The sequence below is a fragment of the Mytilus californianus genome, unplaced genomic scaffold (genome assembly GCF_021869535.1).
Source record: "Mytilus californianus isolate M0D057914Y unplaced genomic scaffold, xbMytCali1.0.p SCAF_4, whole genome shotgun sequence".
In the NCBI taxonomy this organism is placed as follows: domain Eukaryota; kingdom Metazoa; phylum Mollusca; class Bivalvia; order Mytilida; family Mytilidae; genus Mytilus; species Mytilus californianus.
Genome location: NW_026262690.1, coordinates 101,154,355 through 101,179,964, shown reverse-complemented (window position 1 = coordinate 101,179,964; position 25,610 = coordinate 101,154,355). Strand labels below are relative to the sequence as shown.

Here is a 25,610-nt window from a genome sequence, read left to right as displayed (position 1 = left end):
ATTTTAAGCAATAATCATAAATCGTTTTTGAGATACGGCGCGACATGTGAAAACCCCCCTTTAAAAAAAAAATCAAGATCTCAAAAATAAAATTTTGAATCAAAACCAAAAAGTATACAGATCTTAAGGTTAATATAACTAAGAAGTGTGTAAAGTTTTAAGCAATAATCATAAACTGTTTTTGAGATACGGCGCAAGATGTGAAAAACCCCTCCCCCTTTTTTAACAAAATACTCAATATCTCTAAAATAAAATTTTGAATCATCACCAAAAAGTATACAGATCTTAAGATTAATATAACTAAGAAGTGTGTAAAGTTTTAAGCAATAATCATAAATTGTTTTTGAGATACGGCGCGACATGTGAAAAAAAACACACACCTGTTTTAGTTACTAAGTCCCATAACTCAAAAAGTTTTAATCTTATTTTCACCAAAAAGTATACAGATAGTTTGACCATCATAAGAAACAACTATGTTAAGTTTCATGAAATTTGGATAAGTCATTCTCAAGTTACGGTGCGACATGTTTACGCCGGACAGACAGACGGACAGACGGACAGACAGACGGACGGACACCGGACATTTATATACCATAATACGTCCCGTCAAAAATTGACGGGCGTATAAAAATTGAAATAAGCACTGAGAATTTATTTCGTGGGTACCAATTTTCGTGGTTTAAGGAAAAAATTGTATTTTCATAGAAATTTTATTTCGTGGTTTTGCATTCAACAAGTCTTTATAAAATTTGTACTTCGATGAACATTTAAATTCGTGATTCACATATATCCACGAAAATTGTTATCCCAAGAATAATAATGAGCCCGCAGTATAAAATCGTCATTTAAGGCCAATAACCATGAACGATTCATCAAATGATTTCCGTCATATTTGCATTTTTGTAGATCGTGTATTGCTGATAGTTTTCCTGTTTCCACTTTCTATTTTAGTTTTCGAGGTATACATATATATAACAGGCAAAGGGCATTCAATCAGGTTTAACCCACCCTTTTCTTCAGAAAATGCCTGAACCAAGTCGGGATATCCGCTGGTGGATATAGTCGATCGTTTGTTTTTGTCAGGTTTAATGGACTTTCCCTTTTTAAATTACCTTGGAGTTCGGTATTTTTGCGAATACTGTTTTTCATAATGGGTCAATTGACAATTTCGGCCTTGCTACATAAAAATTCTGAATATTTGTTTTTCAATAGAAATCACTCCTATAAGGGGTCAATTGACAATTTCGGCCAGTTAACATGTTTGTAGATCTTATTGTTCTGGTCATTCTTCCTATTCAAAGTTTCTCTCTATAGATAATAATCAACCAATGCGAAATCTTCCTTTGTTTATTAGATAAAAGTCAAAAATGAAAACAACACGTCTAAATCTACTAACAACGGACTTTTCTAGGGGAGACTCCAAACTGGGTTGTCTAGTTTTTTCTGAAAATTCCATAGAAGATAGACCTTGCCCGCATCACTTTTGATCTAACTACTCTAGTTTTTTGAGAAATAAGGCAAGAAATGCAATCATCCCTATGTTCTATTTTTAGAATCAGCGGCCATGTTTCTTGAAGGAGAAAATTCCAAGATACAATTGTTAATCAATATAAAAATATGAAATGTGGTATAATTGCCAATGAGATAACTCTCCACTAGAGACCAAATGACAAAGAAGTTAACAACTATAGGTCATCGTACGGCCTTCAATAATGACCAAAAGCCATATCGCATAGTCGGCTATAAAAGGCTCCGAAATGACAAATGTAAAACAATTCGAACAAGAAAACTAACGGCCTGATTTATGTAATCAAAGCGCGAAAGCGCTGTAAAGGCAGTTAATTACAGGTTGTGTGTATTTTTAGTCCAGTTATATCATTATCTTGCATAGTACATTGTACTTATCAGAGGTGGCTTTCAGTATTTAAGATTTAGAGTTCTCTAATGATATTGAACAAGTTTTATGGATGTCATATTCTGAGCACCATATGAAGGCGATTGTTCTCACTTGTTTATGAACTAGTGCATTATGTCCAGTTTGTACCTTTTGTATCTATGTTTATAGTCAAATACTGTTTAAAATAGTTTGGCATTTTCTTTTTAGTAATAAGTAAATGTTATCAACTGTATTTTATTCAACTTTGCAAATGTGGTTTGTTACTGGTAAGTACAATGTATGGATGATAGTTGTTTCATTGGCAATCATAACACATCTCCTTATTTATATAATGATCTATATTCAACAACCTCAGGTACAAACAAAATGTATGTAACTAAACTATGATGGGAAACCTTTGACTTCTTTCTTTTATATAAACTTTTGATTTGGTACCATAGAACTATGTAGAATAAATGTACATTGCAACATGTCAACTCTTTCAATGACAATACTTTTTTTTAGAAACTATAACTCCAAGCAAAATTATATTTCCAAGTATAAAGTAATTTATGAATGAAACAAGAGTGCACACGCTGAAATGTCTCGCCTTCTTTACTAATCATTGATATTATGTTGATAGTCCTAAATATAAAGCTTTATTACAACTGTCACATAAACTTAACATTAACCAAGTAAACTAAACATTGACCAATTAACCAAGAAAATGAGGTCAAGGTCAGATGAACCATGCTAGGCAGGCATGTACAGCTAACAATTCTTCCATACAACAAATATAGTTGACCTATTGCTTATAGTTTAAGAAAAACAGACCAAAACACAAAAACTTAAAACTGAGCAATGAACCTTGAAAATGAGGTCAAGGTAAAAAAAAAAACCTGCGTGACTGACAAATAGATCATAAAATATTTCCATACACCAAATATAGTTGAACTATTGCATATAGTATTAGAAAAAAAGACCAAAACTCAAAAACTTAACTTTGACCACTGAACCATGAAAATGAGGTCAAGGTCAGATGACACCTGTCAGCTAGACATGTACACCTTACAATCATTCCATACACAAAATATAGTAGACCTATTGCATACAGTATAAGAAAAACAGACCAAAACACAAAAACTTAACTATAACCACTGAACCATGAAAATTAGGTCAAGGTCAGATAACACCTGCCAGTTGGACAGTCCTTCCATACACCGAATATACTAGACCTATTGCTTATAGTATCTGAGATATGGACTTGACCACCAAAACTTAATCTTGTTTACTGATCCATGAAATGAGGTCGAGGTCAAGTGAAAACTGTCTGACGGGCATGAGGACCTTGCAAGGTACGCACATACCAAATATAGTTGTCCTATTACTCATATTAAGAGAGAAATTAAGAATACTAAAAATCTTAACTTTTTCAAGTAGTAACTGAACCTGAGGTCAAGGACAATGGACATATGACGTACGAAAACTTCGTAACATAAGGCATCTATATAGAAAGTAGGAAGGATCCAGGTCTTCTACCTTCTGAAATATTAAGCTTTTATACGTAGTTAGCTAACGCCGCCGCCGGATCACTATCCCTATGTCGAGCTTTCTGCGACAAAAAGGAGTTCTTAATTAAGAAATAAACTGATTCGCTGAGCGCAGCTGGATACACCCGCAGAGGTCCAACCCTGAACAGTTGGGGCAAAAATGGACACAATATTCAAGCTTGATACAGGTCTGAATTTGGATTGTTATTAAATATTTGACATATTATAGTTTCTGAATAAATGTAGTCAAAGAACTTGAAATCGGTTATATGAATTGAATTTATATTCAATTAAAGATTTCTTGCTGTTGTGCAATACACTGTGCTGTTGCGCAATACTTAATAAATCTGTTGCCAGACTATAAACAAATAAAGTTCAATTTCTTCTCAATGTCATATTTGAAATTTATGAAAATCAATAGGGAGATTACATCAATAGCTATAAATAATTCACCAAAGTTTCATGCGAACTGCTTAAAGCATTTTTGAGTTGTTGTCCAAAAACTGGAAAATCCCCCCTTTTTTAATGAATAAAACCCCATAACTCAGAAATGTAAAATGTAAAATTTATAAAATTCTAAAGGGAGCTTACGGATTGATAATTTAGTCTTAGATCAGTTGTTAGTGGATTTGAACTAGATGTCAGTAAATGCGAGTACTCTCAGATCTGTACTTAGTGTCTTTTTGTTGTTTGGTTGTACAACTACCCGGCCACGTCCACTTGTATTTGTATTTATCCATCTGATGAGTTAAGCCTCTTTCAACTGATTTTCATAGTTCGTTCTTATATTGTACTGTTACACCACTGTCCCAGGTTAGGGGGTGGGTTGGGATCCCGCTAACATGTTTAACCCCGCCACATTCTGTATGTACATGTATGTGCCTGTCCCAAGTCAGGAGCCTGTAATTCAGTGGTTGTCGTTTGTTTATGTGTTGCATATTTGTTATTCGTTAATTTTTTGTACATAAATTAGGCCGTTAGTTTTCTTGTTTGAATTGTTTTACATTGTCATTTCGGGGCCTTTAATAGCTCACTGTGCGGTATGTGCTTTGCTCATTGTTGAAGGCCGTACTGTGACCTACATGTATAGCTGTTAATTTCTGTGTCATTTGGTCTCTTGTGGAGAGTTGTCTCATTGGCAATCATACCACATCTTCTTTTTTATATTTACATCAACAGATATAAACAATTCTCCAAAGTCAAACTTAGTTGTAAGATCTCTGTAATTTTTTACACGGTACAAGTTTTTCTAATTGTTGGAGATTGTACAGTGACAGTAACACCTGTAACTGCTTAACCCATTTCTTATACACTTTGGTTCGATAAACTCACTGAATATCATACCACATCTCCTTATTTTTATATGCATTACAATTTACATGTGCATGAAATTGTAAATAATATTTATATTTATACAAAATGTATATCAGAACAAACTTCACTGCGTCACTTTTATTTATGCATCCTTTGGCACAATACAAGTTCTAAAATTACACAACATAAAACAACTAAATGTTATTTCAGATGAAAGTTTTGTTTCAGTTCCATTCATAGGATTTATTAGAATTTTGTATGTTTTGCCAAGTCCAATAATTAGCTCTATGTGCACGTGTTAATTGGAGACTTTTCTATCCCGTATAAGAGTTTTGGAACTAATTCTGTTTCTTTTTTTGAAAAAAGTGAGCAAACAAATCTTGCATATTTAAACCTTTGTCTGCCATCACATAATTATTCTACATCTTTCAACTATTTCACAGTCACTGGTACAACCAACATATGCATTAGAGACATGGTTGACTAAACCACCAGGTGTCGAACATACAAGTATTTTCAGTGTTTCTGTTTTTATATGGTGAAAAGGTTGCCTGAGCTCTAGGAGCTTTAGGTTTTATCACGGGATATTCTGTGCTGTCAATAATAATCCAAGTTGTAGGAAACTTTAATTTAAAGTTGAATGGCGAAAAATACCCGACTAAACCACTAAATGGCCAAGTGTTAGCCTCACGCCACTGTTTAGACATAAAAACAATCCATGTTTACACAATATTCTTAACACTAGTTTCAATCTAGAATGTAGACAGTTCAAAGTTGGTTGTATAATGCCTCAATTTCATCAAAGTCTTAAAAATATCTGATTTTCAAATGACACCCTATCAATTTGAAAATACATGTATCTCAAACAATGTGCTGCTGGACCAAGTGTGGTCAAAACAAATAAAAATTTAGTATACACCTCTAAACCGGTATAAAAATGCATGGCTGTGTCACGTGTCTTCATTTCAAAATTCTCTGCTGAAAATATAGGTATTGATGGTGTTTGCGTAATTCCATCTGTGAAGCTCAACATTAGCTCGGCAGTTGGTGGTGGACAGTCATAAATCCTGTCTGCAGTATGAATAACTTCTTCAAGAAAACCAACTTTACAATCAAAACTTTCCTCTAGATTTCTATTACAATATTCATCAAGTTTAGTTCTTTTGTTTTCACAGGAAACTGCCCTCATTTTTCTTTTTGCGGACGATTCGGACTCTTGCTTGGTCCAGGAAAATAGGCTGGGAATGGCAGTAGACTTAAGTCTCTGTATGGTGGGTTTGCGCCCTGAAAAAGGTTATAAAACATTAGTTTTTTTTATAATTAAATGAACTTCCATTAGCAATGCATACTTTGTACTACCTGGCAAAATATTAACTAGATTTATTCATTACAATCTAGATAAAACTATGTTAGCCTGATTCAATGTACATCAAAATGTATGTTATGTAAATCCAAAGGACAAACAATGAGAGACGTATGCAACAAACAAACATTGTTTGTACCTAAATAACTATAATATAGATGAGAGCATGTCATTGTTTTGTTCCTGTTAACATTGTCATTGATATTTTTCAAGAAAGTCTATGAGGCATAGCTTATGCATTCCTGTCATTACTACATTAGCATAATTACTGCTAAAATAATTCTCAGTATGATATACCTCTTGAAAGAAATCATTATAATTGTAGCAAGCACCAAAAAATCTCAAACAGATCACATTGAATCGTAATCCAAAAAATTATGACGTCTTGAATTAACCACCCCCTTTTATTCTAAAACGATAATTGCGGTTGTAAACAGACTTTGGTTTATTCGCATGGCGATTACATATATAACTATAGATTTTAAAAAGAAAATAGAGTTTTACCATGAATAGTTTCGTAGTCTTTTTCAGTAAAATGTGCCTTGCAAACAACAGCTGATTGAGATGGACTCCACGATTTAATCGTGTTCTCGTCCAAACTGCGTATGGGCCATGGCGTTGATCCAACTTTTCCTTCTTTTTAAGTCATTTGGAAATGCATGTCCTCATCCAGGTACACAACAACAAGTACTTGGCATCGTTAATTAAAAATGCAACAGAATCGGCTACCACGGCGCCACCTATTCAGGAACGATAATTTGCTACTTTATATAACTGCGAAATAACAATAACGTTAGACGGGTTCGCGTGCATAAACAGAAATGCGCTTTAAATTATATAATATAATTCATGTTTAGTCGACCTTTAATTATTATATCAACGACTGAAATGATTTATAAACATCTAGATTGCAGATAACACTCGAAATTAACCCGACCTCTTTCCACACGGAATTCAAATAATTCTAGTTTGTCAATCGGTTGACTGCTTATAATGTAAAATACAAATATATCAAAAGTTTTTAAAACTAACAAAACACAATGATCGTTTCTCTATTTCCCAATGTAAATGAAATGAAACAAAAAACATTTTATATCACAATAAGAAGAGGAGAGAATCAACATTTTCCGGATCTACTTGGAGCCTAATGACCCCCCACGTAGATAAGTTGGATATCGCGGAAAGAAAGATTAACACGGCAACCAGAAAGACATTAAAGCACTGCCTTTAAAAAAACAATGAACAAAATACAAATATGATATACAGCAGCAACAAACAACAACCACTGAATTACAGGCTCCTGACTTGGGACAGGCAAATACAGAAATTTTGCCTAAAGTTACATTCAGGTCATGTTTGGTAACATTTGGCCCACAATTTCAGAAGAAGATTTTTTTAAGTTTACGACGACGGCCGCCAAGTGATAGCAATAGATATCATGGCCTTTAAGGCCAGGTGAAATAAACACAAATATAAAAAATAAAATGCTCCGCTGGGCGCAGCTGGATACGATCGTAGAGGTCGAACCCTGAACAGTTGGGGCAAGTATGGACACAACATTCAAGCTTGATACAGCTCTGAATTGGGATTGTGATTAAATATTTGACAAAGCATAGGTTTCTGACACAGAAAGAATGTGGTCTAAGAACTTAAAAATTTGAAATTTGACATTTACCCATTATGGTCCAATATCCAAAATCTAAATACATGGTTAGATTCATTATATATAAGAACCTCTAGAATTCAATGTTTGATGAAATCAAACAAAGTTTAATTTCGGACCCTTTGGACCTCAATGTGGACCAATTTGATACCGGAACCCAAAATCAAAAATCTAAATACACGGTTAATTCAGCATATCAGAGAACCCCATATAATAGTATTATTTTTTTGTTGAAATCAAACAAAGTATAATTATGGACCCCGATTTGGACCAACTTCAAAACTGAGCCTAAATCAAAAATCTAAATACATGTTTCGATTCAGCATATCAAAGAACCCCAAGAATTAAATTTTTGTTGAAAGCAAACAAAAGTTTAATTTTTGACCCTTTAGACCTTACTGTGGACCAATTTGAAAACGGGACCCAAAATTAAAAATCAAAATACACGGCTAGATTCTTCATATACAAGAACCCGAATAAATCAATTTTTGATGAAATCAAACAAAGTTGAATGCTGGACCTTTTGGACCTCAATGTTGACCAATTTAACCAAAGTGCTGGATAGCACATGTGGGAAGTTTGCAACGGTAGATGTGTATTATTTCAAATATGAATTTAATCACAGCTATGTTGTTTGTTATTAAATAGTGTCTCATTAGCAATAATCGAAAATCTTTTTTTCATATGTTTATCACGTAAAATTTTGATATTTTTTATTGCAACCTTACTGTAGATTTATTAATTCAGTACCCAGAAAGCTTTGTTACATTCTTTGTGTGTCTATCTCATGTCAGGGGCCTGTGGTTCAATGGTTTTTATTGGCTCATGTCCGTCATATTTGTTTTTCGCAAATTGTATTTATTACCAATTAAGCCGTTAGTTTTCTTGTTTGAATTGTTTCACGTTTTTCGTATCGGGGCCGAATCTACAACATTCGAGGTGATTGTATTCCTGAATTTTGACGGCGGAGCACTTTTGCATCGTCTGCCAGGCCATGTCATTGTCTTAGTGGCATAGGTGGGTTTTCGTTCACTTAGACTAAGTTTCTGTATTGGCATTGATTCAGAAACCCATTCTGGATGAATTACAAAATATTCATATAGTGGTCAAAGGTAAAGGTAAAGGTAAACTATAGTATGTCTTACGGTACAAAAGTTATGAGCAGTACACGTATTGGACATGGTTTTACTATCAAAGCGGTCAAAGTCAGTGTCAGAGCTACCTTACTTTGGTATATGACAAACCCCCAGCCTGAATTGTAATTGCATACTAAATATGGTTAACCGAAGTTTTACAGTAAAAAAGTAATGCACCAGACACGACGCCTTGTCGAAGGACAGACGGACATGGAGATTCCTATATAACCCCCATACTTTTTCTTTACTTTGCAATCCCGGCGATCTTTGAAATTCAGTTCGACGAATCATTTTTCGAGGAAAAAAAAACTGCAACTGCATTTCCAACTCGCCATTAAACTTGAAACAGGCTAGTTGGTTGCCAATCTGCTATCGTAGTTGATCTTAATTTTACGTTTTTAAACTCCGAAAAAGTTTCATACGTAATTCAATCCATAGGTGCTTCAGGACAGGACCCTGTTTTGAGCCCCCCATAGTCCCTCCCCCTTATCATCATAAATCTTCGATTTTTCAATATATGTCACTTATTTGTACCATATGTATACCAATATACCATATTTTAACTCTAAATATGTATGTTTACTATCAACGTGCCACTCGACTATAGAAGAATATATATATACAAGTCTAAATTGAAAAAAACGTTCAAACCTATAATTGCGTTGGATAAAAACCGCAATTTTTATACGTGTGCATGCAAAACAAATTTCTTAGTAGAGGGGTCTAAATACAGCACAAACAACATTTTCAAAAAGACCAAAAAAGTGAAAAAGTATATTTTAACAAAACGCATTTGACTAGCAGGTCGAACAACTGATGTTCTTAAACCCTGCTGACTGCCATTTGCGATTGCCAAATAAACGGATCACAAGATGTAACAAAATGGATCTTATAATTAATTTATTACCAAACAGAAAACAATAAACTTGCGGAAAAGATGGTATACCGCAAACATGAGGTGCAAAATTTTGTACACCATATCCGGATTTAGACTATATATATATATATATATATATATAATTTTAAAATTCAAGAGTCAATCCCAAATTGAGGTAAATTATATGGCCTTCCAAATACCGTTTCGATCCCGTACATCACTGAAGAGACATCAATTGTCGAAATCCGGATATGGTGTACAAATTTTTGCACCACATGTTTGTGGTATACCATCTTTTCCACAAGTTTATTGTTTTCTGTTTGGTATTAAATTAATATTAAGATCCATTTCGTTAGATCTGGTGATCAATTTATTTGGCAATCGCCAATGGCAGTCAGCAGGGTTTAAGAACATCAGTTGTTCGACCTGTTAGTCAAATGCGTATTGTTAAAATAGACTTTTCACTTTTTTTGGTCTTTTTGAAATTGTTGTTTGTGCTGTATTTAGACCCCTCTACCAAGAAATTTATTTTACATGCACAGGTATAAAAATAGCGGTTTTTATCCAACGCAATCATAGGTTTGAACGTTGTTTTCAATTTAGACTTTTATATATTTTTTCGTTTGGGCTTGTATTATATTTTCCTTCGGGTTTATATGATCCGTTCATCCTATTTCGACTCTTTAAAATTCAAGAGTCAATCCCAAATTGAGGTAAATTATATGGCCTTCCAAATACCGTTTCGATCCCGTACATCACTGAAGAGACATCAATTGTCGAAATCCGGATATGGTGTACAAATTTTTGCACCTCATGTTTGTGGTATACCATCTTTTCCACAAGTTTATTGTTTTCTGTTTGGTATTAAATTAATATTAAGATCCATTTCGTTAGATCTGGTGATCAATTTATTTGGCAATCGCCAATGGCAGCCAGCAGGGTTTAAGAACATCAGTTGTTCGACCTGTTAGTCAAATGCGTATTGTTAAAATAGACTTTTTCACTTTTTTTGGTTTTTTTGAAATTGTTGTTTGTGCTGTATTTAGACCCCTCTACCAAGAAATTTGTTTTACATGCACAGGTATAAAAATTGCGGTTTTTATCCAACGCAATCATAGGTTTGAACGTTGTTTTCAATTTAGACTTTTATATATTTTTTCGTTTGGGCTTGTATTATATTTTCCTTCGGGTTTATATGATCCGTTCATCCTATTTCGACTCTTTAAAATTCAAGAGTCAATCCCAAATTGAGGTAAATTATATGGCCTTCCAAATACCGTTTCGATCCCGTACATCACTGAAGAGACATCAATTGTCGAAATCCGGATATGGTGTACAAATTTTTGCACCTCATGTTTGTGGTATACCATCTTTTCCACAAGTTTATTGTTTTCTGTTTGGTATTAAATTAATATTAAGATCCATTTCGTTAGATCTGGTGATCAATTTATTTGGCAATCGCCAATGGCAGTCAGTAGGGTTTAAGAACATCTGTTGTTCGACCTGTTAGTCAAATGCGTATTGTTAAAATAGACTTTTTCACTTTTTTTGGTCTTTTTGAAATTGTTGTTTGTGCTGTATTTAGACCCCTCTACCAAGAAATTTGTTTTACATGCACAGGTATAAAAATTGCGGTTTTTATCCAACGCAATCATAGGTTTGAACGTTGTTTTCAATTTAGACTTTTATATATATATATACATATTTACTCTAAATATCAGCACAACAATGTTAAATCTGCAAATTTGCGGAAGCAAATTTTTGTTCTTCCCTCGCTGGGATTCGAACTCATGCTATTGGGATATCGTGACAACATCGCCTGCAATGTGTCCACGCTCTAGACCACTCGGCCACCTAGACTGAACTAAAAATTCAGCTTTCGGTGGCATATATTATATATATCAAGAAATTGGGGCACCGGTCGGGAACTATTGTTTTAAAATGTAATAAAATATCACTTACCGGTTTAAACAACGAGTTCTTGCTGTTCCCAGATGATTATCCTTCTTGAATATGAATATCCAGAAATAATATAATAACGTTTAAACACTTTTAATTCATTTTTTCGCTTGCGATGTTGCTGTTTTTCCCCATTCAACTTCGACCAACGGAAGTTACAAAACAACGACATCTATGTGTATCAAGAAGGATAACTCCATCTGAAAACATGGGAAATTAGATTAGTTCCGGGAAACAATGTACAGAACGAAAAGGTAAGAGAATTATGAATGGTTTATTTGGCGGAAATTCTAAACTGTGAAAAAAATTCTTAAACTGTGGAAAACAATAGTAAATAGAAATGGCAACTAACAAAACACCCATTTTCACATGAGTTGTAGAAAATCTACAACCATTCAATGAATCTCAATTTGTTGATCTTATCGAAATTAAGAAAACATGTGAATTTGAAGTGACAAGTTCTGCTGTGGGTAGTGTTATTACAAACATTTTCACTATGTTAACATAAAACCACGTCGCTCGAAAGAAAACTGGTGTAAATCTACCCAAAGATACAATGGTTTGTCATGGAAACAGGACAACATTAGTTAGCCTGAAATTTTATTCATTGATATTCAAACTCTTCTCCCTACAGACTTTTTTGTGATATCTAAAACTCCAATATCAATGAAAATAGGACATTTTACAGGAGAAATTATAAATGGTAGTAAAATAATGACTGAAATTCAGTTAGAAGGAGATGGGAGCATATCACTCCTAGTATTGGGAAAGAAAATTGAACTTGAAAAGATAGGAATCCAGGAAAAGTTAGTTCAATTGAATCCATTTTTAAAATTATAAAACAACTGAGTTACTGTAGTGGTGTTAATACTGTTGAGCTAGATTTACCTCATTTTGAAGAGCAAGTGTGTCTTGTGGGTGATGAGTACTCAGAACAAATACGGTATCGTGCCAAGACATGTTGTAAGGTTTTGCCATTCAAAACTTCAAATGCTGTATCCTCTTATTGTGGTCATTTTAAAAAAGTAAAACAAATGTTCAAAATAAAGAACCAAAGTGCGACAAAGATGAGAAAAATAATATTGATATAAACTTTAGTGACATCAATACACATGATAATGAAGTTATTCTAGGTGAGACTGATCATAATGATTTGAGTGACATGTTGACAAAAAATTTTCCTGATTATTCTATGAAAATGCAGACATTTTTAATAAGTAAAAACATGGCCTAAGAAAGGAACCCAGAGGTGGAACAAGGAAATTATACGTTTGTGTTTAACTTTGTACTGTAGAAGTCCATGGGATATAGTGAATTAAGAAATAGCAATTTCATAATATTACCATCCCAAAACTTGCTAAGACGTTATAAGAGCTTTGTTTATCAATAGGCAGGCATTAATAGTGACATGTTAGATTGGATGGCAAATGAAGCAAAATGAAAGGTATAACCCTTGAGGGATATCAAGGTGAACTTATGATAGATGAGATGTCTATACAACAAGATTTGCAATTTCGCAAGCGTAAACACAATATAGAGTGGTTGGCTACACTGAATGTTCACCCAAGTCAATTATATTTGAGCAAATAAAGAGTAATACGAGAGAAAGAACTCTTGCTACACATGTTCTTCGGTTAGTTTTCTTAGGGTTTACAGGTTACCGTTTCCCATTCGCACATTTTCCTTCTCATACTGCACCAGGACTTGTATGGAAATCTATTAATATGTTATCATCATTTGGATTTACATTTCAATATATCAGTACTGGTGGGGCACAAAGCAAAGCAACAGAGACCTTTTCAAAATTTTGTTGCCATAATTTAACACTATAAATGCAATCACATGCTCTCTTCTAAACATATTTCTCCAAAGGAAAGTCAAAAATTTTTTTTTTATCATGGATATTTGCCATACTGTGAAGAAAATCCGTAATAACATTTCTAAAAGTGGGGATGGTCTTTTTGTAAACGGCGGTTAAAGTTTAAGGACAATTTCATAGAGTGGACCCACTTCAAACAGGCTTATCTATGGGACATTTCAACAAACCCATTTCCAGTTAAAGCTGACGCAAGAACATATTTTCTTAACATCAGAAAATAAAATGAGGAATCATTTAGCAGAGGAAGTTTTGAATATTAACATGTTAAATTTAATGAAACTTTACAAGTCAAGCTTACACTACAAAAGTCAAAAAGTCTGAAAAGACCAGTTTTTGTCTGAATTTGCATGAATTTTTACTCGACATTCTTAATTTGTCTGAATAATTTTAAAAAATTCTTGTCATAGTATGAATTTGTCTAATAAGGTTCTTGATTTTTCTTGACAAGTGTCTTGACAGTATGAACATTGTCTTAAAATTTCTCGACACTTCCTGTATCATCTGATAAGAGTCTGGATTAGTCTCGACCAATTCTTGACTGTCTTAAATTTGTCTCGATCTGTCTTGACATATTCTTGACATTCTTAATAATGTTTGAATATGTCTCGACATATTCTTGACATTCTAAATAATGTCTGAATATGTCTCGACACATTCTTGACAGTCTTAAATATGTCTTGACACTATCTCAACAGTATAAATTTCGCCTGAAATGTGAACAGACTTATTCTGCACTGTTTATGACATTCTATTGCTGTTATATACTCCTTTTTATTATGGCTAAACTAAACTTTGAAGAATCAAGGATTAATTTGGTATAGTAAGATACCCTTTTGGTGCAACTAAGTTGGAATACCCTGAATAATCCCCCGTGTAGTTTAATTTTGATTTATTTTTATTAAACATTTAAGTAATTGTTTTCACTTGGAATATAAGTCGAAGGTATTGACAAACAGCATTTAGATTTTTGCCGTTCGCAAAACTGCCAGTCAAATTTGCTTTTCTAAAATAGGTGTCTTGTATCTCTTTTGGACCCCACAATTCATCTTTTGGGTTTGTGTGGCTAAAAAAAGAGGGGGGGGGGGGGGGCTTTCGTTTAGGTCAAAAAATTGTTCCCATCTTGATTCAAAAACCTTATTCGTTTTTTAGAACAACCCAAAAACATTTTTTATTCAAATTTGAGGGTTGAATTTTATAATTTTTTATCAAAAATAAATATTTGTGATAACTCCTTCCTGAAAAGAAAAAAATGTTTAGATCTATATTATGCATGTCTGTTTGAGAACCATTTCATAAGACCGATGATTTCTATAGAAATCATTGATGGGACCCATTATAAATACATTTTTTTATTATTCCTGGAGTAGATAATAATTTTCTTTTAATCTTTGGGAATTATTCAATTTGTTTTTATGTTAAAATAATTAACTTCATAATTTTGATGAAGAAAATCCATTTCAATTCAATTTTTTTTCATCAAAATGATGATTTTCATTTTCATCTATCAACAAACTTTTTAAATTGTAGTGGCATGGTCGGTCAACTGATAAGTTGTATGGCTGATTTCAGGTAAAGCAATAACTTCTATTTGACAGTTGCGTGTACTCTGGGGTGTGGAATACCTTAATTTTATGGGGAACATCCTGTCCATGTGTAATACTTAATATATTCCAACAGATGACATTACACAAATTTTTCTTCTGTTAAATGAATGATTTGTATATCATCATAATTTGCTATTTATATAAACCACATTTTGGTATAATAATTATTTACCATATCAACATTGAATATTATGAATGTAGAATGAAATATGTCTACAGTATGATTGGTTTGAATAATTTAATTTATAAGATTTAGGAATCAAAATTTGTAATTATTTAAAAACCCACATTGAAATTGTTTTATATCAACACACCCACATTTGAATTATTTTATGCTTTAGATTTCATAGCCATATTTGCATTTGTAAAAATATTTATATACCCAAATTTTCAATTATTTTACATGCCCAACTTTTATTTTTGTTGTAAAGAAGTGTAACTTGAAACAACAGTATATAATATAAAGAGAAATAAAGATTAAAGTTATATCATGAATATTGGTCATGATTTGTAAAACTCAGAACTGTCAAGTAAATTTAAGACACGATTCAAAATGTTCAGAATATGTCAAGCCATACTGAGAAAAAATAAGAATGTCGAGAATATGTCGAGAAATTTCAAGACAGTATTCAAATGTCAAGAATTTGTCAAGAAATTTTAAGACCATATTCAGAATGTCGAGAATATGTCGAGTAAATTTCATACAAATTTAATATAAATGAGAATTTGTAAAGAAAAATTAAGACACAAGTCATACTTTTGGAGAATGTCGAGTAAAAGTTCATGCAAATTAAGACAAAAACTGGTCTTTTCAGACTTTTAGACTTTTGTAGTGTTATGTGATGCAGGAACTAAGGTTGATGCAACCATAGAAATGCTACAACATACAAGTGTGGTAATTCAAAACTTTAAAGACTCACGGCCTATAACTGATTCAAGTGATGAGAGAATTAAACAAAACCATGATGTTTTACATTGGGGAAAATGATTAAAGACAATAGTGAAATAACAAACAAGGAAAAACATCTTATATCCCATCAGACTAGGGAAGATATCATTTCTTCTGTCATGGGATATGAAGAAATGTGTATATATAAACTCAAGTGTTCAAAAACATCATTTATTACAAGTCGTGTAAATAGTGATGTCATAGAGAACATATTTTGTCAACAAAGAACACTTCATGATGGGGCAAATACTAACCCAACATACCTAGGTTACTGTCACTCAGTAAATTCAGCTATTCTTGGACAAACATCAATATCTCGTAAATCTAATGCAGGAGGTGGAGAGGGAACACAATTGAGTCAAGCAGTAAAGGCAAATAAAAAAGGTACAAAGGTTTATTTTTGAAAAATGTATATAGCCATGTAGATGGCTTTTTATATATTTTTGTTAGGTTGCTGTCATTTGCATATACCCCACATCTCAATTTCATACCAAATAAATTATGTAATAATATAAATCTGAAACTGAAAAGTGACAGGGTATGTTTTGTTGAGATAAAAGAAATAATTTAGAAAAAAATATGCAGAGCAAATCTCTGGTGAATGGTTGTCTCATTGGCAATCATACATCATATTCTTATGCCTATGAATAATATTCAATTGGACTTTGTTTGGAAAACAATCATTAAACCAGAGTAATTTAAAACAGTGGCTACCAGAATCTCCAATTAGTTTTTTTGGAACAGGGGGTAATTGGTAAAAGTCACCAGACAGAATTACTTGTATCCCTCCAAAATATTTAGGATTGCCTCTTATTTTTCTGCATAGTACCTCAACTTTTTTAATGTTTTTGCACTAACCATCGAGACTTCGTCAATTATTAGATCTGTCGTTTCAATATTATGTTTTACAGACATAAAACGTTCATCTGTTTGAACAAGGTGTACAATATCCTCATTTAGATGCCTTCCATCCTCTATCACGGCCCATTTGTGTAAAGTTTTGGCCCCCAAATCATCGTAGAGGGTGTATGCTATACCCGTTAACAAACTATGGATACCTTTTTTATGTTTTTGACGTTGGTCCTTCACGATGTACTTGATAAGAAAGGATTAACCTGTTCCTGTCTGACCACTGATAATGAGATTAGGCCCGTTTGATCAATCAAAAGCTATCTTCTGATCTTCGTCTAACATTTTAGATTTTGTTTTGCAATGTTTACATGTATGTCGTTTGTTTACTTTTTCGAAATTCTCTTACCTTTTAGTTCTGTACATTGTTTCTCGGAGCTCATCTTATTTCACGCGTTTTCAGGTGGAGTTATCTTTCTTGAGCTGAAGACCACACAGATGTCGTTGTTTTGTAACTTCCGTTGATCGAAGTGAATGGAGAAAAAAAATACAGCACAATCGCCAGCGAAAAAATGAATCAAAAGTGTTTTAACCGCAATATATTATTTCGGGATAATCATATGGGAACAGCAAGAACTCGTTGTTTAAACCAGTAAGTAATATTTTATTACATTTTAACACAATAGTTTCCTATCGGTGCCCCAATTCTTTGAAACGAAGTAAGCAACCTTTCGCTTCGTTCTATAGTCGAGTCGCACGTTGATATTTAGAGTAAAAATATGGTATACTGGTATGCATATGGTACAAATAAGTGATATATATTGAAAAATTGAGGATTTATGATAATAAAGAGGAGGGACTATGGGGCTCAAAACAGGGTCCTGTCCTCAAGCACCTATGATTTAATCTCTAGTAGTTTTTAGTAATGTTTACTATATGTAAGAGATTCACGTGTTTTCATTGGTTGTTTTTAAATAGAATTCATTATTGACCAATGAGAAATTTAAATGACAAACCGTACTCAATAATGGACTGTTCATTTAAAACACACGGACGATAACGGCACAAACTGTTATTCTCGTGTGCATTGTGCATAAATAATGAATATGCACACACCATATCACAGCACAACAATAATATTTCTTTCTGTATGTCTCAAAATCAACTCGAAAGAATCGATTAGCTAGTCGGATAATTGCGTAATGCACATGTAACATAAAATAATGTCCTCAATGAAATATTGTCCGTCAGACAAAATTTCATGTAAAATGTTGTCCGCAGACACTTTTTCATACTGAAATACTGTCCATGACCATGTTTCGTAATCTAAATATGCATAACTCTTTCAAGTTAGTCTCCATGGATTTCAAGTTTTTGTTGAACATTTTTTGTTTTCTGGTCAAAACATTTAGAATATATGTCATAAGTTTGTATAAAAAATGAAGTAGCCTTTTTCTAATAACTCTTTACTGATTTTCAGATATTCCATCTGTTAAAACGTTTTGACTATGATACAAAAAGTATCTTGTATTCCTTGCCATCCATGATGAGCAAAACTAGTTTTCTGTTTATAATTGAATCTATTTATTAATTTTGGTTTGTTTGTTATTATCAATCAAATGAAACACTTCAATGATATCATTATCAAAAATATCATATGCTTATAACCTCCCTTTCATGAAACAAAATTTCATGACAATCCATCATTGAAATATTGTATCAATATACACAAAATTTAACCTTGAATAACCTCCCTTTACCATGACGAAATTTCATATGGAATTTCATAGGACAACATTTTGCTTTACACACACACATGGAAGTTTGAGTGTCAGTGATATACATTTTTGAAATGGAATTGCATTTATTTGAACTGAAGGTCCTGTCTGACCACTGATAATCAAAAGCTATCTTCTGATCTTCGTCTATCATTTTAGATTTTTTTTTGCAATGTTTACATGTATGGAACGGGGACCAAGCTATTTGCCACATTGAAACGCATTGAAAATCATAGTAAATAAATGGGGTGCTGTTCAATAAATAATTTTGATAGCCGCCTTGGGACTTCTGTTTCATGTTAGGCATTGGTTTCGAAGTTTCTAAGTACAATCTCGGTGCCTCATGACTGGCATTTCGTTGCAAAATTTTGTTTTGATTGACAACAGGGTCAGTCAGTCTACTTCCGGGGAAGAATACAGGCTAGAATTTAGGCAATTTACTCTATGTACTGACGCCAGATTACATTTATGTGTAATAATAACACTACACCATTTTAAATAAAAGTTAATTTTTTTTTAAGAACTACATTCGTGGGTACTGGACTGGTTGCCGTAACTGGGATCCTACTCCTGTCACGTTTGTTTACTTTTTCGAAATTCTCGTACCTTTTCGATCTGTACATAACTCAAGAAGGGTGAAAGTGACGCTACCCATATTCAAAATAGATCTGTGTTTTGTGGCAATAAGCATTGTGTATACGTTTCATAACATTTGGTTGAGGCAAACTAAAGTTAGAGAACAGAAACGAAAAATTCAGCAATTTTTCCATTTGTAAAGGGGCATAACTCTAGAACAGTAAAAGTGACGCCACCAAAATTCAAACTTGATCTGTGTTTTGTGGTAATAAGCATTGTGTATAAGTTTCATAACATTTGGTCGGGGGAAATTAAAGTTAGAGAACGGAAACGAAAAATTTAGCAATTTTTCCATTTGTAAAGGGCATAACTCTAGAACGGTAAAAGTGACGCCATCAAAATTCAAAATTGATTTGTGTATTGTGGTAATAAGCATTGAGTTTAAGTTTCATACTGTTTGGTTGAGGCAAACTCAAGTTAGAGAACGGAAACCAATTTTGGGACGTACGTACGGATGGACGTACAGACGGACAAGGGTAAAACTTAATGCCCCCTCCGCTATGGCGGGGGCATAAAAATCGAGGATTTATGATAATAAGGGGGGAGGACTTGGGGGGCTCAAAACAGGGTCCTGTCCTCAAGCACCTATGGTTTAATCTCTAGTAGTTTGTAGTAATGTTTATTGTATGTACGAGATTCACGTGTTATCATATGTTGTTTTTGAAATGGAATTAATTATTGATCAATGAGAAATTTAAATGACAAACCGTAAATCAGTCCGGGATGCGGTTCGATAAAATTGCTCCCCTTGTTTATTTCGCTCTCCTGTCAAATCATGTAATTTCGCTACCTCCAATGGTAGACGCGACAACGATGGGTGTCGTCAGGACATGTACGATTAAAGGAATCAGTTAGGAATTAGACGATCCCCATTGGTATAGGTGAGTTGTTTAATAGTTGTTGCTTTAGGATAAATGCATGTTTTAGATTAATTCATAATCAGGAATAGCTGGAAGGGAAAGAAACGTGTTGCTACGAGAACCCGGAAACCGATGTTAGAAAATTTATAAAAAATCTAGAGACGATCGTTCTGAGTGTGCCACCTACACATTCAAGCATGTACACAACCACAGTTTCCCCTATCTATCTAATGTGTTTTCATAATTATGTGATATAGGGCAAAAAAAGGTAGCAGTTTTTTGTGTCTTGTTGTTAAGCATTTCCAGGGGAGATAATGTTATTTTTTACGGATGTGTTTGATAGGTTTGTTACACTGTAACATTATATAATACACACTCATAAAGTTGCTAGAAAGCGCCTCTCACACACAATTAACTCAATTTCAATTATTCTATTTACCGGGTTATTGTAGTCCTATAATATTAGACTTCGGAGGTTCATATCATTTACATTCAACGTTTTTTGTCGGAATTTTTTTTACTTTCAATGTTGCACGGTTGATAGTAAAAAAAAATCCGATAAAAACGTTGAATGTAAATGATATGAACCTCGGAAGTCTTATATAAAGTACTATAATATAAGATCTCAGGTTCATATCATTTACTAGTACATTCAACGTTTTTATCGTTTTTTTTTACTATCACTGTTGAACGATAGTAAAAAAAATCCGATAAAAACGTTGAATGTAAATGATATGAACCTCCGAAGTCTTACATTATAGGACTACTGGTTATTGGTTCTTTATCCTAACTAAATGTTTTTGTGGTGTATATTACAAACTAGAGGCTCTAAAGAGCCTGTGTCGCTCACCTTGGTCTATGTGCATATTAAACAAAGGACACAGGTGGATTCATGACAAAATTGTGTTTTGGTGATGGTGATGTGTTTGTAGATCTTACTTTACTGAACATTCTTGATGCTTACAATTATCTCTATCTATAATGAACTAGGCCCTATAGTTTCAGTGGAAATTATTTTGTAAAAATTTACAAAATTTATGAAAATTGTTAAAAATTTATTATAAAGGGCAATAACTCCTTGAGGGGTCAATTGACCATTTTGGTCATGTGACTTATTTGTAGGTCTTACTTTGCTGTACATTATTGCTCTTTACAGTTTATCTCTATCTATAATAATATTCAAGATAATAACCAAAAGCTGAAAAAATTTCTAAAAATTACCAATTCAGGGGCAGCAACCCAACAACGGGTTGCCTGAATGGTCTGAAAATTTAAGGGCAGATAGATCTTGACCTAATGAACAATTTTGTTTTTGAAAGATTTGCTAGAAATGCTTTGGGTTTAGATATATGAGCCAAAAACTGCATTTTACCCTATGTACTATTATTAGCCGTGTCGGCCATCTTGGTTTGAGGGCGGGGTCATCAAACACAATTTTAAAACTACATACCCTAATGATGATTGTTTACAACTTTAGTTAAATTCATCTTAGTAGTTTCAGAGAAGATTTTTGTAAAAGGTAACAAAAATTTACGAAAAATTGTTAAAAATTGACTATAAAAGAGCAATAACTCCTTAAGGGGTCAACTGACCACTTTGGTCATGTTGACTTATTCGTAGAACTTACTTTGCTGAACATTATTGCTGTTTACAGTTTATCTCTATCTATAATAATATTCAAGATAATAACCAAATAAGGCCAAATTTCCTTAAAATTACTAATTCAGGGGCAGCAACCTAACAACGGGTTGTCCGATTCATCTGAAAATTTCAGGGCAGATAGATCTTGAGCTAATAAACATTTTTACCCTGTCAGATTTGCTCTCAATGCTTTGGTTTCAGAGATATAAGACAAAATCTACATTTTATCCCTATGTTCTATTTTTAGCCATGGCGGCCATCTTGGTTAGTTGGCCGGGTCACCGGACACATTTTTGTCGAGCCTTCGACTTTTGTCGAAAAAGCGAGACATAGCGATCCTACATTCCGTCGGCGTCGTCGTCGTCGTCGTAGTCGTCGGCGGCGTCCACAAATATTCACTCTGTGGTTAAAGTTTTTGAAATTTTAATAACTTTCTTAAACTATCCTGGATTTCTACCAAACTTGGACAGAAGCTTGTTTATGATCATAAGATAATGATCAAAAGTAAATTTTGTAAAAAAAAAATTCCATTTTTTCTGTATTTTACTAATAAATGGACTTAGTGTTTCTGCCAAGAAACATTACATTCACTCTGTGGTTAAAGTTTTTGAAATTTTAATAACTTTCTTAAACTATTCTGGATTTCTACCAAACTTGGAAAGAAGCTTGTTTATGATTAAAAGATAGTATCCAGAAGTAAATTTTGTAAAAAAAAAATTCCATTTTTTCCGTATTTTACTTATAAATGGACTTAGTTTTTCTGCCAGTTAACATTACATTCACTCTGTGGTTAAAGTTTTTAAAATTTTAGCAACTTTCTTAAATTATCCTGGATTTGTACCAAACTTGGACAGATGCTTGTTTATGATTAAAAGCTAGTATCTAGAAGGAAATTTTGTTAAAATTTTGTTCAATTTTTTCCGTATTTTACTTATAAATGGACTTAGTTTTTCTTCCAGTTAACATTACATACAGTCTGCAGTTTAAGTTTTTAAAACATTTATTAGATTCATAAACTATCCTGGATTTGTACCAAACTTGGACAGAAGCTACTTACAATCAAAAGATGGTATAGAAAGGAATATTTTTATTAATTGTTTTCCTCATTTTTGTTGAGCCTGCGATTAACAGCAAAAGTAGGCGAGACACTGGGTTCCGCGGAACCCTTACGAATTTTTTAAACTAGATACCCTAATGATGATATCGGCCAAGTTTGGTTAAATTTGGCCCAGTAGTTTCAGAGGAGAAGATTTTTGTAAAAGTTTACGGACGACGGACGCAGGACGACGGACGACGGACGCCAAGTGATGAGAAAAGCTCACTTGGCCCTTTGGGCCAGGTGAGCTAAAAAGGGGGGTGCTTTAAAAACACCGAAACACCTTAACAATCCTACAATACCTGTTTACAGAATAAGAGAGATATTTCGTATTCTAAACCTAACTTTTCTCACATATTCGTTAGATATGTTGAAAATATTGCCAAATGTTAAATACGTATATCCATCCCCTCTTTTTCAATTCATTAGTTAAACAGACAGCTTTAAAGATAAGACAATAACCGAACATTGATAATTTAGCAATGGATTCAGTACATTTTTCCAACAAGTAAAGACCAATGGAAACATTTGATATGATTTGAAAACATGGTCAATTAAGTGGTTTCGTAGACATTAATGATAATTCAACATTTTCTTTTTAAATTTTTCATTATTTCATATACTAGTATATATCATAACATGTATATATTTTGTGATGCATCTGATGTATAAATCCAGCGGCAGATCCGGGGAAGAGTCCTGTGTTCAGATCCGTTTGTATGGGGAACATGTGGTTGGAACCCCCGCTTTAATTGCTTGTTTGATTTTTTTTTTGCAGTGTCGAAAATGATGATAGACAGTAGTTTTATCAAGAAGTTATGGAGATGGTTCCCGAATAGATTCATTAACATCACAGTGTATAAGAGACTAATGAGCCTCGTCTAGTGCAGGCAACTGACATGCCCTACCTGTTATGCTGACAGAAAAGTCCCCGCTTTGGAAGCACGTTTAAATGTTGTGTGGAAGTTCTGACAATCAGATGTCTTGGAATTATTCTGAAGTACATATGCCGACCAAAGGCATGGAACAGAGGGGAGAGGTTTTAAAGTGATGCTAATCTGAGATTCCAATTTGAACTATAGAAAGCAATATATAAAGATATGTAGGAGAAATAATCTATATGAATAAAATTATCCCACAATAGGAACTGTCTTTTTTTTCCCATACAGAATTTGTCAAATTTATCCATAACAGAAGGGATGTTAATGTATCCTTCATATATTTGTAATACTGATGGTAATTCAGATGCACAGTTGTTTTTCTTCTATATGCTTAATTTTCGTTATCTTTTTAAGACCAGCTTCATGATCAAAATAAATTTTAAATAAAACAGGCTGTACATTCTATAAATATGCCAGTCAACCGAAAATGTTAACACACAAACAAGGTCTTCAGTATATTCATTTTTAAACTTACAAAATATGTTGAAGATTTTAGCATCCCCAACAATTACCATGTGACTTGAATTTTTGATTTGTCAATATTAAGCAAATTGTCGATATTTTCCAAAACATGATAATAGTTCCGTTTTTATTATTAACAACAAAGTACTTACTCTTGTATAAAACTGTAACAGATTATCAAAGACTGTCTACAAGTACAATTTTAATCCAAGCCGCTGTTCTTTTAAGCAACGTGTTAGCGACGGCTTGGTTGATTGAAGGGTTGGGTGCAGAGACTGAAATATTTGTCTTTAAATAATCAGATTTGAGACAATAACATGGAGGTAAGTATGTGTAAGGACAACGTTTTCAAGGTTGGTTTGAACAGTGCGAAGGTCGTCTTGGAATGTAGAAAAAAGATAATGAAAGTCTTTGTGCTGGTTATTTACATAAGGGAACGACCATTTAACTTCAAAAGGTGAAAAAGGGGGGAGGGGTAAGATTTATTCCAAAAAAAATATCGTCTGATCCCCAATTCGATGGAAAAAATATTATTGTCAGGCAATATTTATAACCAAAAAAATATGAATTCTGATTTCCCCATACCTTATAGTGTTAAATTAATTTTGAAAAAAAAATATTTGATTGATAAAGGCGGGAAAAAAATGTTCGAGCTCAAACAAGAAAACCATACCCCCCCCCCCCCCCCCCCCCCCCTTTGAAATTAAATGGTTGCTTCCTTGTTGAGGGATTGTTTCCTGGCTTGCTTTGATAGAGTATTGGTGCATGTTTCACAGATAATGCTTTCTTTTGATAATTAAAAATGTTCTTCCTCTTGATTGCAAGCAAATAATTAGTATAACGTCTAAGTCGGGAATTTGACGAAGATCGCGTTGGCGGGCGATTTTCTCAGACCAATTCGGCATACTACATGTTATTGACAAGAAATGTATCGTGTCCCGCGATCGTTTACAACGCGATTCGCAAAGAAAAACTTTGGTGGGATTAGTTGGCGACTCAATAATATGTTCCTCCATAACTTCCAAAAACTTTGACATATAAAGTATTTCAAGATTATGTTGTCCGATGTTTACACATTACTGACGGATGTCTGTTTTTTTTTTGTCTCTTACATGGTGGCTTTCCTGAAATAATTTCGCCATTTTTATATTGCATACATTGCAGATACAATCATCCG

The 25,610-nt window shown here is 33.4% G+C and overlaps 1 long non-coding RNA gene across 2 annotated transcripts in view; it reads left to right on the top strand.

Moving 5' to 3' along the window:
• Positions 1 to 25,610, top strand: part of LOC127699036 (uncharacterized) — a 316,114-nt gene that overhangs the window by 141,754 nt on the left and 148,750 nt on the right. Inside the window, exon 1 of one of the 2 annotated variants that reach the window (XR_007981031.1) lies at positions 3,464 to 3,614. The exons of the other annotated variant lie outside the window; for it this stretch is intronic. This is a non-coding gene — a long non-coding RNA (uncharacterized LOC127699036). Of the gene's footprint in view, positions 1 to 3,463; positions 3,615 to 25,610 lie in introns of those variants that run through there. 2 annotated transcript variants of the gene reach the window in all.